The following is a 20,403-nucleotide window of genomic DNA, read 5'->3' on the forward strand; positions in this document are numbered from 1 at the left end:
GATGTGATACTTCACCCCTTCTTGCCATTGGTTTTGCAGTAATGGGATTAGTTTTTAATGAGAAGTGAGTGAAAATATTTTGTACAATTTATAGAGTAGGGATCAAACATTGTCCAGGTCTCCCACATTGCAGGCAGATTCTTTACCAGCTGAGCCACAAAGGAAGGCCAAGAATACTGCAGTGGGTAGCCTATCCCTTCTTCAGGGGATCTTCCAGACCCAGGAATCAAACCGGGGTCTCCTGCATTGCAGGCGGATTCTTTACCAACTGAGCTTCTTCCCTGATGGGAAGCCCTTACAACTTATAGAAAGTGTCCTTAAATATGGGTTTCCCCAGTGGCTCAGTGGTAAAGAATCTGCCCTCGATGCAGGAGACACAGGAGATGCAGGTTCTAACCCTGGGTGGGGAAGATCCCCTGGGGAAGGGCATGGTAACCTACTCCAGTATTCTTGCCTGGAAACTTCCAGGCACATAGGAGCCTGGAGGGCTACAGTCCATGAGGTCACAAAGAGCTGGACATGACTGAGCACAACTAATACACACAAACATTTATTCTAAATTAATACAAGAAAAGTACTCAAGGGACTTCCCTGGTGGTCCAGTGAGTAAGACTCCACATTCCCAGTGCAGGGGGCCCAGATTTGATCCCTGGTCAGAGAACTCGATGGCACCCCACTCCAGTACTCTTGCCTGGAAAATCCCAGGGACGGAGGAGCCTGGTAGGCTGCAGTCCATGGGGTCGCTAAGAGTCGGGCACGACTGAGTGACTTCACTTTCACTTTTCACTTTCATGCAATGGAGAAGGAAATGGCAACCCACTCCAGTGTTCTTGCCTGGAGAATCCCAGGGATGGGGGAGCCTGGTGGGCTGCCGTCTGTGGGGTCGCACAGAGTCGGACACGACTGAAGCGACTTAGCAGCAGCAGCAGCAGCAGCAGCAGAGGACTAGATCCCCGCATGCTGCAGCTGAGAGTTCACATGCCGCAACTAAAGATCCTGCATGCCACAACTAAGACCCATCACAACCAAATAAATAAGTTCTTTTTAAAAAGTTCAGTTCAGTTCAGTTCAGTTGCTCAGTCATGTCCGACTCTGTAACCCCATGAACTTCAGTACTCCAGGCCTCCCTGTCCATCACCAACTCCCAGAGTCCACCCAAACCCATGTCCATTGTGTCAGTGATGCCATCCAACCATCTCATCCTCCGCCATCCCCTTCTCCTCCTGCCCTCAATCTTTCCCAGCATCAGGGTCTTTTCAAATGAGTCAGCCCTCCGCATCAGGTGGCCAAAATATTGGAGTTTCAGCTTCAACCTCAGTCCTTCCAAAGAACACCCAGGACTGATCTCCCTTAGGATGGACTGGTTGGATCTCCTCGAAGTCCAAGGGACTCTCAAGAGTCTTCTCCAACACCACAGTTCAAAAGCATCAATTCTTTGGCACTCAGCTTTCTTTATAGTCCAACTCTCACATCCATACATGACTACTGGAAAAACCACAGCCTTGACTAGACGGACCTTTGTTGGCAAAGTAATGTCTCTGCTTTTTAATATGCTGTCTAGGTTGGTCATAACTTTTCTTCCAAGGAGTAAGCGTCTTTTAATTTCATGGCTGCAGTCACCATCCACAGTGATTTTGGAGCCCAGAAAAATAAAGTCAGCCACTGTTTCCACTGTTTCCCCATCTATTTGCCATGAAGTGATGGGACCAGATGCCATGATCTTAGTTTTCTGAATGTTGAGCTTTAAGCCAACTTTCTCACTCTCCTCTTTCACTTTCATCAAGAGGCCCTTTAGTTCTTCATTTTCTGTCATAAGGGTGGTGTTGTCTGCATATCTGAGGTTATTGATATTTCTCCCACCAATCTTGATTCCAGCTTTTTAAAAAGAAAAATACTCAAAAAAGTTCTCATTTTCAGAAACTTTTAGAGCAGCAAAAGTTTAGTAAATACACTTTTATTTATTTAAACTCAAAGATTCATAGATAATAAAATAATTTGTTAAACAAATTTGAAACTACCCTGTGCCAAATGCTGTTCTAAACATTGCTGATACCACTGTGAACAGGACACACAAAGTCTGCTTTTGTGACCTTACATTGTAGTGGCGAGAGGCATTCAGTCAACAAATAAACATGAAACATGGCAGAAGGTGGTAGTGTGACCCCCAAGTAGGATAGGAGAGTTAAGGAGTGGCAAGAAATGCTTTCCTAGCAAGATTATATTTGAGCACAGACCCGAAAGAAGTAGTAAAATCAAAAACACTTGGTTATCTGGGAAAAGAACATTCCAGAAAGAAATACCAATAAATATTAAGCGGGAGCAAGGTTGACATGTTTGAAGAATAGTGAGGCTTTGTGGTTGAAGCTGAGGAAGCGAGGAGAAGAATATAAGAGATCCAAGGGTTTCTGTGGTAAGAGCTTAGGGTTTTCTCTTGAGTGGAGTGATTAGAAATTTTTGAGGGACTTCTCTGGTAGTCCAGCGGTTGAGAATCCAGTCTTTGAATGCAGGGGACATAGCTTTGATCCCTGTTTGGGAAACTAAGATCCTACATGCCATGGGGCGACTAAGCCCGAGTATCTTGCAGTGAAAGATCCTGCATGCCACAGCTAAGACCTGACACAGCCAAATATACGAGCAGGAGAAATGAAGTGATCTGAGTTGTATTTTCAAAGCATCCCTGTGGAAAACAGACAGGTCAGGTGGGAGCAGAAAGACCAGGTGAAAGTTGATGGTGGCATAGATCAGGGAGAAGTGGTCAGATTCTGGATATATTTTGAGGGTAGAGAGGGCATGATTTCCTGCTGAACTGAATGTGTGGGATGAGAGAATAAGGACTGAGGACTGACTCTAAGATTTAGCCTGATAGGTGCTGTCTTGATAAAAATCCTGCTCACAAATTCCAGTGTGGAGGCAGAGACTGGGGGAAAGGGAAGGCTTTATGGGAAAAAGGGAAGGCACTTTTCAAGACGTTCATTCTAGTGGTAACTAAATTCACGATGACCTTGCACATGCTACACTTACATGTATTCCTTCATCTTATTTTCACAGATATCCTGTGGAATGTCTATTACCATCTCCGTTTCACAGACGAGGACATGGTTGTAAGTGGACTGCATAACTTGTCCAAGGTCACACAACTAGTGAGTGGCACAGTCCCTATTTAAACCCTGACTCCAAATGTGGGTTCCAAACCACTCTGTTACACAGACTTCAGTGTTTCTACTCTTTCATCCTTTTAGAGTAGGGCTAACAAATTAATCTCCACAGGCCAAATCTGGCCTTCTGCCTGTTTTTTTATAGCTCATAAGCTAAGACTTTTTTTTTTTTAATCAAAAGAAGAATATTTCATGACTGTTGAAAATTATATGAAATTCGAATTTCATTATCGATAGATAAAGTTTTATTGGAACAGAGTCATGTCCACTTGTTTACCTAATACCTATGGCTATTTTCAGGCTCCAGTGACAGAGCTGAATAGTTGCAGTAGAGACCATTTGACCCACAAAGCCTAAAATATTTACAGTCTGGCCACATACAGAAGACGTTTGCCAACCTCTGGTTTAGAGACTGATTTCTGTCCTAACTTTTATGAAACGCCTTTCTTGTGAAACATTTCTATTGAGTTAATTTCTCTAGTGTCAGGAAGGTACCCCTCTGTGGAAGTTTGTTCAGTAAAAGATTAATTACTCATGTCGTTTTAAATTGAAAATGCAATACACGGTGGAAGTGAACCCAGAGTCAAAATAATGGTAATAGCCTTGATGGTTCGCTCTCTCCTTGCTGTCTCTCTCTCTCTTTCTCTTGCTGTCTCTTTCTCTCCTCTCTTCCTCAAATATGGGCTAAATACCACTCAAATAACCTGTATACTTTGGGCTTCCCAGATGGCACTAGTGGTAAAGAACCCACCTGCCAGTGCAGGAGATGTAAGAGAGAAAAGTTCGATCCCTGGGTCAGGATGATCCTCTGGAGGAGGGCTTGGCAACCCTCTCTGGTATTCTTGCCTGAAGAATCCCCGTGGACTGAGAAGCCTGGCAGGCTACAGTCCAAAGGGTCACAAAGAGTCGGACACAACTGAAGTGGTTTAGCACAGCACAGCACAACTTATACATTTCAGGACATTGATAACGCCTGCTATTTTGAAATTATTAAAGAATTTAGGGTCTCTTTTCGAAAATTTTAAGTTCCCAAATTTCTAGCTTTGGAACTATATCACACACTGAGATATGGACCCAGTCAAGTTTCCTTCTACTGAATGCCAAGAGTGAATAATCCTGATAACATCGATCAAGGGACAGTAGTCTATAGATGAACAGTTACTTTATTTCCACCAGAAACGAATTATGTGAGGTCTACAAATATGGTTCTCCCAGCAAAAAGCTTTGTAATGATCTAGTGTACAGGGAAATCATACAGAAAACAAGATAAGAGCTACATACGGAAGGAGAGTGTTCAATCTGTGCCAAGAACAGAAAGGCTCTCTTAGTCACAGTTTTTATCTGTGAATCTAGAAGCAGCTGATGTTGTGAAGCCCAGTGTGTTTGTGTATTGCTATGATTTTTCTGGCTTTCTCTTTCAATAAAAATCTATTTTATCTGAATTGAGCTGAAACAGCTTTTCATCCATGCCATTTTTGACTCAGAAAGAGGTGATAAATCCCATCCTTAGACTAGACTTGAAAAGAGACTTACCTGAATTGCATTCGAATGTGAATGGTAATGTTACAGACTCCTCAGAGAGCAAAAACACGACCTCTGTGGTCATGCCCCATTGCCTCTTGTCACGCTCAACTATATCTTACATATAAACCATAATGTAGACATTATGTGTATCTACTACTTTTTCATAACGTTTTCTTTGGGACCAAAACTTTTGTTTAAAAATAATTGGACCAGTCTTGGTGTGGGGGGAGGGTGGGGGTTGCATACGGTATGATTCCACTTATAGCTGTTTAGTTGCTAAGGCATGTCCAGTTCTTTTGCAACCGCATGAACTGTAGCCCGCCAGGCTCCTCTGTCCATGGGATTTCCCAGGCAAGAGTACTGGAATGCGTTGCCATTTCCTTCTCCAGGGGAATCTTCCCGACCCAGGGATCAAAACCCACATCTCCTACACTGGCAGGCAGATTCTTTACCACTGAGCCAACAAGGAAGCTCCATTTATATAGCATTCTCTTTCTTGACAGCTTTTATTGATATATAATTCACATGCCATACAATTCACTCATGTAAAGCATACAATTCACTGGTTTCTAGTAGATACAGAGATGCACAGCCACTGCCATATTGACAGTTAGAACATTTTCATTAATTCCCCCCCAAAAGCACTGCACCTTTCAGCCATCACCATCCTTTCCCTCCCATCCCACCCAGCCCTAGACAATCACTTAATCTACTCTCTGTCTCCATAGATATGTCCATTCTGAACATTTCCTAAATGGAATCATCCAGAATGTGATCCTTTGTGGTTGGCATGTTTTCAAGATACATCCACGTTGTGATGTCAATACTCTTACTTCTTTTTATTGCTGAATAATATTTCACTGTATGATATAGCCTGTGATACTTTTTAAATGACAAAAACGATAGACCTGAAGAATAGATCAGTGGTTACCAGGTGTTAGGAGTGGTGATTGTAGGGGCAGGGGATGCTATGACTGGCTATAAGAGGATAGCATGAGGGGTCCTTGTGGTAGAACTGGTAGTTATCTTGACTGTAGTGGTAGTTACACAGATCTACTGATAAAATGTTATAGAATTAAATACACACACGAGTACATAGAAATAGTAAAATCTGAATAAGATCACTGAATTATAGCAGTATCATTTTCCTCCATCGGATACTGTATGCTAGTTATGCAAGATGTTATCTTGGGGAGAAACTGGATGAAAAGTATACAGGATCATTGCATTATTCTCTATGACTGCATGTGACTTCACAATGATCTCAAGATAAAAATGGAAAAATAATAAAAATAGAAATATGCCTTCCAAGAATGCAGAGTAAGGACCTCTGAAAATTCATTCCTCTATAAAAGGAAAAAGATCACTAGCAAAATTGGTCAAAATCAACTTTTTCAGAACTCTAGGAATTAACCAAATGCTTGTAACAATTTGAGGAGTGCTTATTCAAGAAAAACACTCAATCGTGGTAAAAGACTTTGAGTTTTGTGGCACTTTAACCTACTCTCTTCTCATCCTCCTCTCCCCAGCTCCAGGGTAGCCTTGAACAAACCTGCAATCATGGTGAAAAGCAATAGCAGCCACTGAAAGGGATAAAATGTTGGAGCTTCCCCAATGCTCCATTGCCAAACAGCTGTCATTATGTGACCTGTCGGGCAGTTCCCTGGAAATTCCCACTCACAAGCCTTCTTTTTTTTTTGATGCAGCTGATATTAAGAGACTTACTCCCTGCTCGTCTTTCCCTAAATTCTACCCCCAGCATAATCTGATGGAGAAACAGATCTATTAGACATCCTGATAATGGCCACAACTCAGGTCGTTTTTATTTCAGTCTGATTCCAGCATCCTGTTCTCGTTCGGTGGGCAGGCAACTGATCCCCTTGAGCATTCTGTGCTCCCCATGGCAGCCACATATCCTGACGCAAGAAGCTGAGGCTGCCACAGATTCTAGAAGAGTGCTTGGGTTGTGGCACATGATTTCAGTATAAACATTGGGTTCAATTAACTGCTGCTAAGTCACTTCAGTCGTGTCCGACTCTGTGCAACCCCACAGATGGCAGCCCACCAGGCTCTCCTGTCCCTGGGATTCTCCAGGCAAGAACACTGGAGTGGGTTGCCATTTCCTTCTCCAATGCATGAAAGTGAAAAGTGAAAGTGAAGTCGCTCAGTCGTGTCTGACCCTCAGCGACCCCATGGACTGCAGCCTTCCAGGCTCCTCTGTCCATGAGATTTTCCAGGCAAGAATACTGCAGTGGGGTGCCATTAACTGCCCACCCATTTATTCAATATGCCTTTGTTGTACACACTCCGCATACACATTGCTTTGTACAAGGTGATGGAGATATGAAGAGGAACATGATGGATGGGGGATCCTGGCCCTTATAGACCTTTCCTCTGGAATGGAAAGTTCTCTGCCCCTGGGGTCACTACTTCACTTCTAGAGTGGAGCTGGTTGTCGCTCTCAAACCTCATGTTCCTGAGACCAGAAGGATGGGAGAGTCCTCCTTGCCCCTCAGATGCCATCTGCAGGCTTTATCTCTCCCACCTTCCTCCAACAGTCATATCATCAAACATCTTGCTGTCCAGATCATTGCGCCTTAGTCACTGATGACTTTAATACCTGCCTCATTCTCTGTTCTTTCATCTCTACTCCTGTTTTTACTTTTTGACAACTTATTCTGTAGGTTCATGGATAATGCATCCGAGACAAGGTGAACCTCTTATTTCCTGTGTGCTTTCCATAAATTTCTCCCCTCTCTTGCCCTCTCTAGAAACTTGAAGGCTGTTTTTCTTTCTCACAGCACACAGAGAAGAAGAAGCAGACTCCAAGGAGCATCTACTGCACATGTGAGACAGAAAGATCCAGACATGTTGTTGAGTATGCTGGGGCTCCAGGAAAAGGAAAGAGAAGGTATGCGGATGGTTCACAAGGAAGAGGAAAGTCTAGGAGGAGCAGAGTTCTTGAAATGGGGAAAGAAAGACCCTTAGTTGAAAGAAAAAGGAAGTGAAGTGGACAGGACTTGGTACTGAGCCATCCTTACATGGGAAGGAAGCTCCCACCCACCGGGGCATCCTGCTGTTCCCAGGCTTATATTGTATCCCGGAGCAGAAGGTGGGGAACTTGTTCATCTTGTATGGGGACAGAGCCACAGAGGGAAAACGCATACCTACTGACCAAGATGGAACCAAAGAGGATCAGATTAGACTTTCCTAAGCCCTGTGCAGGTTTGCCAGGTGGCACTAGTGGTAAAGAACCTGTCTGCCAATACAGGAGACATAAGAGATGTGGGTTTGATCCCTGAGTCAGGAAGATCCCCTGGAGCAGGGCATGGCAGCCTACTCCAGTATTCTTGCCTGGAGAATCCCATTGGGCAGAGGAGCCTGGAGGGCTACAGTCCATAGGGTCACACAGAGTTGGACACGACTGAAGTAACTTAGCACGCACATACACAAGCCCTGCACAGCCCTGACACACCCCACTGCCACATGTTTGTGTCATGGCCTTAGTTCCTTGACCTCTCACCGCCAATGACCACTTCCTCAGCCTACTTCAGATGCCCACTATCATGATGACAGCCTCATCATCAGCCAAGACCAAACCTGATCCGCACCCTAATATTCTCTTCCTAGCCATCACCACGCACACCTTGAAATCCGCATGAACTTCCTGGTCTCTCCCTCCCTCTGTTCTCTAGCAAAGCCCCAGCCTAATTAAAACCAACCCTCAGCCTGATCTGTGCCCATCCCTGAGCAGCGGAGGAGTGCTGGAGAAAAACATACATCCCTGCTAAATGAAGAGTCTCACTGCAAATCATAAATCACAAATCACAAAAGGATACCCTTCACTAACCAGGATCTTATTTTACATCCCTGGTGTATCTGCTTTCCCAGCTCCAAAATGGCTGTTTTCTACCCTCTTTCCCGTCAAATTCCCTGTGTATGCCCCTCCCCCACCTCACTTCCTCACACAAGCATTCTCTAAGCCTTCCTTCACCAAAGCGACTGTCTTCTCTGCACACACCTCACCCCACCAAGCTCCCTGCTAACTCATCCTCTTGGGCCCCAGATGCCACCCTCTTTCTTGTTCTCAAGGGCCAGGCTCCCACCATTCCCCCAACTCTTCTAGACTTTTCATGCCAGCATCCAAACATGCTGTAATCTGTCCTATGAAAAATAAAATCAAAACACCTCAAATGACCCCAGAATACTTTTCAAATTCCCCTCCTGTTTCTCTGCTCCCCTTCAAAGCAAAATACTTTGAAGGTAGTGGTTATAATCACAGCATTTCCACAACCTCTCCTCAACACACTCCATGCAGTTCCCGTCCACAGCATCCCACCAAGACCCCACCATGACCCCGCATGGCCTCCACATTGCCAACTCCACCATCATGTCTATGTCTTCATCTTACTTACCCAGCACTGGATCCAGCGAACCACTGCAGCTTCCCTCTGCCCCTCGGAAGTCTGAAAAGATAATGTCAGAGCTTCTACTTTCATCATTTTCTTTTCTCCAAAGTAAGGAAGAAACTAAGCTTTACTATTAGGTAACACCTATTTTTATATTGGTGCCCCCACTTGGTTGCTATATCAGACAATTAAGTGCTATACGTGTATGCTATACCAGACATACACATATGCTGCACAGGGAATGCTAGGGGATGCTCCATAATCAGAGAGGTTTCTGTAGGCTCTCATATATTTGTGCACAGTTGATGGGTTTACAGATTACATTATCTTCTTTTATTTTTTTTTCTAATTTTATTTTTAAACTTTACATAATTGTATTAGTTTTGCCAAATATCATTATCTTCTTTTAAAAAGTGTTTTATTGTGGTACAGTACTCTTGCCTAGAAAATCCCATGGACAGAGGAGCCTGGTGCAGGCTATTGTCCGTGGGGTCGCAAAGAGTCAGACATGACTGAGTGACTTCACTTTCTTTCTTTCTTTATTGTGGTAAAATAGACACAACATGAAATTGACCATTTCAACCATTTCATTTATTTGTTTAAATTTTTATTGGTGTATAGTTGCTTTACAATGGTCTGTTACTTTCTGCTGTACAGGAAAGTGAATCAGCTATACATATACATATACCCTCTTTTTTGGATTTCTTTCTCTTTGGGGTCACCACAGAGCACTGAGTGCTTGAGTACATAGCACAGGAAACTTGACTGAGCTCCTGATACAGTAGGTTCGCATTAGTTCTCTATTTTACACACAGTGGTGTATACATTGCTCTTAAAATGCCCCATGTAGTAGCATTAAGTGCATTCATATTGTTGCACTATTATCACCACCATCTATCTTCAGACCTTTTTAATCTTCCTCAACTATACCCAGTAATTGAACTTGTCCTTCTTTCCCCTTAGCCCCTGGAAACCATCATTCTAATGTCTCTCTCTCTCTTTATTTGACTACTCTAGATACCTCATAAGCAGAATCATACATTATATGTACTTTTGTGACTGACTTCACTTCACCTCATAATGGTTCACTGTAGTCCATATAATCCAGTGGATAAGCATAATGAATAAGATTTACCCATATTGTAGTATTTATCAGAATTTCTGTCCCTTTTCAGGCTGAATGATATTCCATTTAATTATATGTATATAGTACATTTTGGTTATCCCTTCATCTATCAATGAATATTTGCTTTGTTCTGGCTTTTGGCTACTGTGAATAGTCCTGCAGTGAACATGCTGCACACATACCTGTTGGATCCCCAGTTGCAGTTCTTTTGGGTATGTACCCAGACGTGGAAATTCTGGATCATGTGGTTTTTCTATCTTGAATTTTTTGAAAATGCACCATACTGTTTTCCACAGCAGCTGCACCATTTCACTGTCCTATCAGCAGTGCACAAGGATTCCAACGTCTTCACATTCTCACAGTTACTTTGGTTTGTGTTTTTGGTAATAGCCATTGTAATTGGTGTGAAGGGGTATCTCACTGAGCTTTTCATTTGCATTTCCCTAATTACTAGCAATATTGAGCATCTTTTCATATACTCATTGGCCATTTTTGTATCTTTTTGGAGAAATGTCTATTCAAATCTTTTGCTCATTTTTGAAGGTCATTTGGGTTTTTTTTAGTTGTTGTTAAGCTGTATGAGTTCTTTATATATTCAGGTTATTAATCCTTTATCAGATGTATGATTTGCAAATATTTTCTCCCAAAATGTGGATTGTCTGTTCATCCTGTTAATAGCATCTCTGATACACAAAAGGTTTAAAAATTTGATGAAGTCTAATTTAACTATTTTCCCTTTTTTGGCTGTATTTTTGGTGTCATAGCTAAAAAATCACTGTCAAATCCAATATCATGAAGATTTTCCCCCAAGTTTTCTTCTAGAAGTTTTATGGTTTCAGGTAATACTTTTAGGTCTTTAATCCATTTTGAAATAATATTTTATGTGTTGTAAGATAAGGGTCCAACTTCCTTTTTTTAAATTGGTGGTTGTTCAACTGTTGTGATTTGGCTGTAGTCATGAGAGGAAGTGAGCTTAGGTTTCTTCTACCCTGCCATCTTGTCTCCTGAATTTTCCAACTTCTTTCTTTTGCACGTGGATATCCAATTTTTGTAGTCCTGTTTGTTGAAAAGACTGTCGTTTTCTATTGACATTCCTGTCAAAAATCATTTGACCATATATGTAAAGGATCATTTGTGGTCTCTTCTATTCTGTTAACCTGTATGTCTGTCTTTATGCCAGTACCACACTGTTGAAATTACTGTAACTTTGTAGTAAGTTTGAAATCAGGAAATATGACACCTCCAGCTTTGTTCTTTTTCAAGATTGTTTTGGCTACTCAGAGTCCCTTGAAATTCCATATAAATTTTAGAACAGATTTTTTTCTGTCTATAAACAGCAAGGTTCTAATGTATACTGGAGTGGGTAGCTGTTCCCTTCTTCAGAGGATCTTCCTAACCCAGGGATCAAACCCATGTCTCCCACATTCCAGACGAATTCTTTACCAGCTGAGCCACCAGGGAAGCCCAAGAGTACTGGAGTGAGTAGCCTATCCCTTCCCCAGTGGATCTTCTTGACCCAGGAATCAAACTGGGGTCTCTTGCATTGCACGTGGATTCTTTACCAACTGAGCTATCAGGGAAGTTATTGGGATTTTGATAGGGATTGCACTGAATCTGCTGATCAATCCTATAGTTTAGGTAGTATTGATATCTTAACAATATTGCCTTTCAATTCATGAAGACAGGATGTCTTTTCATTTATTAGTGTATTCTTTAATTTCTTTCAGCAATGTTTTGTTGTTTTCAGTGTACAAGTCTTTCTTTCACCTGTGTGGTTAAGTTTAATAGTAAATATTTTATCCTTTTTGATGCTATTAAAAGTGCAATTGTGTTTTAAATTTCCCTTTCAGATTGTTCAGTGTATAGAAACACAACTGATTTTGTGTGATGATTTAAAATCCCATGACTCTCCTGACTTCATCTATTTGTTCTAACAGATTTTCATTGTTTTGTTTTTTGTGGATTCTCAGGTTTTCACTTATTTTTGAGTCTTCCTCTTCTCTCTTGCTCTCTTAAATCCTCTACATGCAAACAGTCACCAATTCATTTCAGTTTGTTTTGATTTCACAATGTTTCTAATATGTGACACTTTCTTTAGTATCATTAAAATCCAGTGTGATTGAATGAGTATTTGTATCCACAATGTCTAGGGCAATGTGTGAAGAAATTATTTTCTAAAAGAATCCTCTTATCTCTCTTTCCCACTCAAACCTCTAGGAGCTCCATATAGCAGTAGAGGCTCTAGCCTTCTCTCCTATCATCTCAGAGGCAGCACTGAAGCTTTGGGTTCAGGAAAACTTAAGGTGGAAGCAGATATGCTGCTCACTAACTGTGTGACCATAGGCATGTAATGTAGACCCTCCTTGGAAACTGATGTTGATAATAATAATAATCTCAGAGGGTTGTTTTGGAGGTATCTTAACCCATTTGGGCTGGTGTAACTAAATATTGCAGACTGAGCAGCTTATAAACAACAAGAATGTATTGCTCATAGTTCTGGAGGCTGGGAAGTCCAAGATTAAGGTGCCAGCATGGTCACATTTTGGTGAGAACACTCCTTCTGGTTCATAGCTGTGTCTTTCTCTGTCTTCACGTGGTAGAAGGGACTAAAGACCTCTTTTATAAGAGCACTAACCCGTTCATAAGAACTCCACCCTCCCAAAGGTCCCCCTTCTAACACTGTCTCATTGGTCCCCAACCTTTTTGGCACTAGGGACTGGTTTGTCAAAGACCGTTTTTCCATGGACCAGGGTGGGAGGAATGGTTTCAGGATAATGCAAGCAAATTATATTTATTGTGCACTTTATTGTTACAACATTGTCATGTATAATGAAATAATTATATTACCATAATGCAGAATGTGACGGGAGTCTGAGCTCAGGCTGTAATGTGAATGGTGGGGAGTGGCTGTAAACACAGATGAAGCTTTGCTTGCTTGCCTACCACTCACCTTCTGCTGTGTGGCTCAGTTCCTAACAGGCTATGGACCTAGGTACCAGTCTGTGGCCCAGTGGTTGGGGACCCCTACACTATCACATTGAGCATTATTATCCCAGCATGTGAATTTGTGGAGAGCCACACAGACATTCAGACCATAGCAGGAGGCTTAAAAAGGATGATGAACATAAAGCACTTAGTAAAACACTCCCCTTTTGCCTTCTCTCTTTCTCTAAAGCCACAGATAGGATCAATCTCCTGAATCCTCTTGTCTTTATTGCTCCTTTGGCTCTTACCATCTATTACCTTGTACTGTTTATTATCTTTTTATGTGTATCTGTGTTATCTTCCCCACAAAATTTATAAATTCTCTAGAGGCTGAGAATTTGTCTTTTCTCTTTTTCCCTTTTCTTGTGCTTGCGTCATGTTGTAATACAATGCCTTATACATGGTAAATGCTTAGTCAATATTTGCCTTTTAATTATTTGACATAATGAAATCCTTTATTGCTTGGTTTCCATTTTATTTCATGGAGTTCTCCCCTCCACACTTTGATTTTAAAAAAGCTGACAACTTTTAAAAATAGCAAACAAAAAAGTAATGAAGACATCACTATATCCTGGAAGACTACGTATATATCAACCAATATCTCTATCAAAAGTGGGAAAAACAAAGGTAGACTAGGGTTACCAGATAACATACCCAGTTAAATTTGAGTGTGAGATAAAAAGGAAATAATTTTTGTTAGTATAAGTATGTCCCATGTAATATTAGTTGTTTATCTGACATTAAAATTTAATTAGGTGTCTTACATTTTTGTTTACTAAATATGATGACCCTACCATGAAGGCTTTAATTTTAAAAAAAAAAATTGTGAATAAGCATTATTCTATGTTGAAATGAGAATATTCCCATGTGCTTAAAAGAAAATGTTTTGTTAAAAAAAAGTGTTTTATGTTAAAAAAATACAGCTTGAGACATCATTATAAAACAAACTTTAACCACAGCTGTGATATTATGTGGACAAGATACGTGATGAAAAACCTAATAAACAGTAACGTTAACTGAAATATCAACACCCATTGCTTTTGAATATAAATGAAAACAGTGATGTTTCCATAAAATGCAACTCTATACTAAATAAAGAATAGGTTGGGCTTCAAAATCTTTTATAGTGAGTGTATAAAATGATCATATTTGCATATCTAAGCCTTCTTGGAAATACTATTGCTCTGCATGTAAGACTTAGAACTTACAGGACAAATCTGGAGGAAAATTAGAATTATCAGTGGCATGAACAATGGACTGGTTCCAAATTGGGAAAGGAGTGCATCAAGGTTGTATATTGTCATCTGCTTATTTAACTTATATGCAGAGTACATCAATGTGAAATCCTGGGCTGGAAGAAGCACAAGCTAGAATCAAGATTGCCTGGAGAAACATCAATAATGTCAGATGTGCATATGACACCACCCTTATGGCAGAAAGTGAAGAGGAACTAAAGAGCCTCTTGATGAAAGTGAAAGAGAAGAGAGAAAAAGTTGGCTTAAAACTCAACATTCAAAAAACGAAGATCATGGCATCCAGTCCCATCACTTCATGGGAAATAGATGGGGAAACAATGGAAACAGTAACAGACTGTTTTCTTGGGCTCCAAAATCACTGCAGATGGTGACTGCAACCATGAAATTAAAAGACACTTGCTCCTTGGAAGAAAAGCTATGACCAACCTAGACAGCATATTAAAAAGCAGAGACATTGTTTTGCCAACAAAGATCTGTCTATTCAAAGCTATAGTTTTTCCAGTAGTCATGTATGGATATGAGAGTTTGACCATAAAGAAAGCTGAGCACCAAAGAACTGATGCTTTTGAACTGTGGTGTTGGAGAAGACTCTTGAGAGTCCCTTGGACTGCAAAGAGATCCAACCAGTCCATCCTAAAGGAAATCAGTTCTGAATATGCATCAAAAGGACTGATGCTGAAGCTGAAGCTCCAATACTTTGTCCACCTGATGTGAAGAGCCGACTCATTGGAAAAGAACATGATGCTGGGAAAAATTGAGGCAAGAGGAGAAGGGGACAATAGAGGATGAGATGGTTGAATGGCATCACTGACTCGATGGACATGAGTTTGAGCAAGCTCCAGGAGTTGGTAGTGGACAGGGAAGCCTGGAGAGCTGCAGTCCATGGAGTTGCAAAGAGTCAGACATGACTGAGTGACTGAACTGAACTGTCCTGTCACTACTTGCTGCTGCTGCTAAGTCGCCTCAGTCGTGTCTGACTCTGTGCGACCCCATAGATGGCAGCCCACCAGGCTCCCCTGTCCCTGGGATTCTCTAGGCAAGAACACTGGAGTGGATTGCCATTTCCTTCTCCAATGCATGAAAGTGAAAAGTGAAAGTGAAGGCGCTCAGTCGTGTCCGACTCTGTGCGACCCCATAGACAGCAGCCCACCAGGCTCCCCCATCCATGGGATTTTCCAGGCAAGAGTACTGGAGTGGGGTGCCATTGCCTTCTCCGTATCACTACTTAGGTGAACATAAATATAAATTGTGCCTGTCAGCTGTATTTATTCAAGATGTCAGTGAGAATTTTTGTAACATTGAAGAACTTTTGGACCTAGTCTTCATTTTGGTGCCACGTTAGAGTCTAATTTGTTTTCAAAAGTCATTACTCCTCTTTTTTGTGGCGCCTCGGAGGCTATCGGCTGCTTCAGAATGAAGCTGAACATCTCTTTCCCGGCCACTGGCTGCCGGAAGCTCATTGAAGTGGACGATGAACGAAAACTTCGTACCTTCTATGAGAAGCGTATGGCCACAGAAGTTGCTGCTGACGCTCTGGGTGAAGAATGGAAGGGTTATGTGGTCCGAATCAGTGGCGGGAACCATAAGCAGGGTTTCCCCATGAAGCAGGGTGTCTTGACCCATGGCCGAGTTCGCCTGCTACTGAGTAAGGGGCATTTCTGTTACAGATCAAGGAGGACTGGAGAGAGAAAGCGCAAGTCTGTACGGGGTTGCATTGTAGATGCCAATCTGAGTGTTCTCAATTTGGTCATCGTGAAAAAAGGGGAGAAGGATATTCCTGGACTCACTGATACTACAGTGCCTCGTCACCTGGGTCCCCAAAGAGCTAGCAGAATCCGCAAACTTTTCAATCTCTCTTAAGAAGATGATGTCCGCCAATATGTTGTGCGGAAGCCCCTAAACAAAGACGGTAAGAAACCTAGGACTAAAGCACCCAAGATTCAGCGTCTCGTGACTCCACGAGTTCTGCAGCACGAACGCCGGCGTATTGCTCTGAAGAAACAGCGTACTAAGAAAAATAAAGACGAGGCTGCAGAATATGCTAAACTTTTGGCCAAGAGAATGAAGGAGGCCAAAGAAAAACGGCAGGAACAGATTGCCAAGAGACGGAGGCTGTCCTCTCTGAGAGCTTCTACTTCTAAGTCTGAGTCCAGTCAAAAATGAGATTGTTCTAAGAGTAACAAATAAATAAGATCAAACATCAAATAAATAAATAAATAAAAGTCATTACTCGTTTATTATATACTGATCAAAATGACTAAGCATGCCTACAGTGTCCCTGGTGAGTCAGTCTTGCTTTAGACTTATGACCCAACCAAATAGTTGCAACCAGTGTAGGTCAGTTCATCCCATCCTCCCGCATGAACTGCTAGGTTCTACAAGGTGAAACATAAAGCTTGTGATGCATGTCCTAGCTTGCCTCAAGAGCTGGCTATTCTCCTATGGTTTGAACTTAGGCATTTCTCCAGTTTAATTGATTGTTTTGTTTTAGGAATCTGATCCATAATACAGTAGGTTATTACCCTCGAAGAAGGAAAGGAGTTTTCTTTTTCAATTCAACCATATTTATTGAAAACTTAATATGGGCTAGGCACTATTTGGAGAAATGAGCTAGACAGACAAAATCAGGCTCTCATAAAGCTTGCATTCTAGTGACTGAAGTCACACAAAAGAAACAAATAATGAATGAACAAGGAAGATAAATAACTAAGGGACTTCCCTGGAGGTCCAGTGGTTAAGACTTCACCTTCCAATGCATGGGGTGCAGGTTTGATCCTTGATTGGGGAAGTAAGATCTCACATGCCCTGGGGCCAAAAAGCCAAAACATCAAACGTAAGCAATACTGTCATAAATTCAATAAAGACTTAAAAAAATGGTCCACAAAAAAAAGATCTTTAAAAAAATAAACGGAGATAAATGAGATTGGTAAACGCTAGGCAGAGGGTTGAATTGGGGGGAGGGTGATGTAAAAGAGAGCAGCAGGGCGCCCTTTTAGGTTAGGATCAAGATAAGCCTACCCGAGGCAGTAGCAGCCATACAAAGATCTAGAAGAGTTCTGGAGCAAAGGGAGGGTGAAGGTCCTAAAATAGGATGAGCCTGGTATGCTCTGAAGGAAGATCAGTGTGATGAGAGAGAGGATGGTATAAGGTGAGGCTGCAGTTAGACAGAGGCCAGAATACGGAGGACTTTTAAAAAATGAGAATTTATTCTTAGTGTGATGGGAAGTCATGGGATTTTCCAATCAAAAAATAAATAAACATACAATATCATCATTCAAATAAAGGAAGTGTTTTAACAATGAGGAAAAGTTAAATACTTTGAAATAAAATTAAGCAATGGATAAAATACTTTTAAAAATTAGCCTTAAAACCAAAGCACTGATTAAATCAAGATTTTCTCCAAAAAAATGAAGAATATTATCACTGTCTATCTTTATTGAGAGAGATACTGTTAAAAATTATGTGTAAGTTTAGAAATGTGGCTGAACATTATGTGATAAATTAAAGGGTAGATTTTAATTTCAATTTGTATCAATGCTTAGTCTGAAGGATGTCATAAGTGAGAAAGATTCTTCACAAAGTGTAAGTGAAATGTAAAGTGTTAGTTGCTCAGTCATGTCTGACTCTTTGTGACCCCATGGACTGTAGCCCACTAGGCTCCTCTGCCCACTCCTCTATTCTCCAGGCAAGAATACTGGAGTGGGCTGCCATTCCCTTCTTTAGGGAATGGCAGGGATCTAACCCAGGGATCTAACCCAGTCTCCTGCATTACAGGTAGATTCATTTACCGACTGAGCCAAGAGAGATAGATCCAGATGCAAGAATTCTTGTGTATGGTTGGGTCTGCTATAAGTCATAGGCTCTTTTTGCATTTCCATTAAGCAGTTGTGCAGAGGTTTTTGCTAAAAATTTAGCTTAGTAATTCTCAATCCTCTCTGATGTCAAATAATTGTTCTTGGAAGTGAACTGAAAATGAAAGGGTTTTTATATTTTTAACAAGTGGATTTTTAAATCCAGTGAAAATCTACATTTGGAAGATTTAAAACCAGTTCTCAAGTGTCTAGATAGGAGTACTTTTATTAGTGACACATAGCATTTTGGGCAGAAGAAAAAATATCATATTCGTATAATGATGGGAATATTTCCAAACGCCCATTTCCCTACTTTATCTGTAGTATGAGCTTCTTTCTCACTGTTCAAATATTGTCTTTACCTTACATAAAGATTCTGTGTGGTTGAAAGGTTTTTAGAAAATTGCAGGCAGCATGCTACTGAAAATAGTTTGCTATTACAAAAGGAGATGAGAAAATTTGGCCCAAGTCAAGGTGCCTTCAGGGCGCACCTGTGGGAGGCTGGTTGAAGCTGCAGGTTAGTTTACACCCAAGGACTTGACAAGATGCACCAAGTTTCCTAACACAGGCTGTCGCATATCAGAGTGAAAAGTCGAGCCTTCAAGAGCGGTCAGTGGCTGGGCCACAGCTTGAAGACACACGAGAAAGAAGGAGTCCATCAATTTACATTAAAACAAATAAAAGCAAATTGACAACAGAAAATATATTGCTTTATCTCTACATTTCCCTTTATCACTAATATGAAAAGGGTGGTCATAGGATGTTCCTTTAGTGTGTGCCTCTAAATAAACCCTGAGTGCTGACCTTTTGCAATTTCTTTTTCTCCTTAAGTTTGTGGTCAGTATTTATTTCTATATTTTATTTTATCTGGACAAAAATATTCTGTAGGTGAACATATGGTGGTATCTGGTCTAATTCTGCATCCCCTGGAGATAGCCCTGGTGCCTGGAGGCTGGCAGTGGAGATGGTGACCAGGCTCCGGGGAGCAGTGGAAGGAAAGAACAGTAGCAGATCTTCCCAGATCACTGTGGGGTCCCTTCTACCTCAGGCCTGATTTGAAACAGTGGCATTGTTATCACCAATCGATTCAGGGAAATGTGGTCTCAGCAGGTACTTAGAAGCAGGAAGAGGAGATAGAAAATAAGCCAACTGGAATAAAATGTGGTGGTTTGCCTACACCACAGATACCTCGGTTTAAAAACTCTCAGTTTCGCTTCTGTTACCGGGACTTTTATCAACGTACAAGTGAGAAATAATCAAATACGCTGAAATTTCAGAATATAGGGCTTGCATGTGTTAGACCAAAATTTTTGAGCAACTGAACTGACTGACTGACTGAATAGTTTACTATACCAATACTTCTGGTTATTGTCTATAGGTTATTTGTGAGTCTGGTACTCTCCCAGCAAATTCAGGGATATCAAGGTCTCAAATGAGATAATTGATGAATTGATGTGCTTATCAGTTATTTATATAATTTTAACATTATAAAATTAACAAATGGCAAAGTATTAATCAAGTCAATGAACCTGATTTTAGAAGGTTAAGACCTGAGTTTATCAGTTAGTCACATTGAGTTAACAAAAAAGTAGAGCCAAAATACATGCTTAGGAAACCATTTGTCAAAAAATATTGTAAGCCAAAGCCATTGAAAGGCCAGCATGCTGCTGCTGCTGCTAAGTCACTTCAGTTGTGTCCAACTCTTTGTGATCCCATGGAGTGTAGCCCATCAGGCTCCTTTCTCCAGGGGATTCTCCAGGCAAGAACGCTGGAATGGGTTGCCATGCCCTCCTTCAGGGGATCTTCCCCACCCAGGGATTGAACACTTGTCTCCTGCAGCTCCTGTATTGCATGCGGATTCTTTACTTCTGAGCCACCAGGGAAATGTGTGTGTGTGCTAAGTCATCAGGGGAACACAGACAAAGGCTAAATTAGTATTTCAAAAGTTCACATTATTCTTTTCTTCCTCTTGTGCAAGGGTTTCCCAGGTGGTGCTAGTCTATGGCGCTGCAAAGAGACAGACATGACTGAAGCAACTTAGCATGAACACTTATGCAAACACATGAAAGAAAAGGGAGGTGGAAAATTTTTTAAGTG

General features: G+C 41.3%; 1 long non-coding RNA gene and 1 pseudogene across 2 annotated transcripts in view; both read left to right on the plus strand.

Moving 5' to 3' along the window:
• Positions 1 to 9,100, plus strand: part of LOC147361080 (uncharacterized) — a 105,977-nt gene extending 96,877 nt beyond the window's left edge. Inside the window, exons 2-3 of the long non-coding RNA XR_015139721.1 lie at positions 3,049 to 3,101; positions 7,481 to 9,100. This is a non-coding gene — a long non-coding RNA (uncharacterized LOC147361080). The remainder of the gene's footprint in view (positions 1 to 3,048; positions 3,102 to 7,480) is intronic.
• A 6,746-nt stretch (positions 9,101 to 15,846) lies between these two features.
• On the plus strand, positions 15,847 to 17,345 carry LOC147361082 (small ribosomal subunit protein eS6 pseudogene; annotated as a pseudogene). The gene has a single exon (XR_015139722.1). The product of XR_015139722.1 is annotated as a small ribosomal subunit protein eS6 pseudogene (transcript).
• Positions 17,346 to 20,403: the final 3,058 nt, after the last annotated feature.

The sequence above is a fragment of the Bos grunniens genome, chromosome 13 (genome assembly GCF_055505025.1).
Source record: "Bos grunniens cultivar Pamir isolate PY7600 chromosome 13, Bosgru_T2T1.0, whole genome shotgun sequence".
NCBI lineage: Eukaryota > Metazoa > Chordata > Mammalia > Artiodactyla > Bovidae > Bos > Bos grunniens.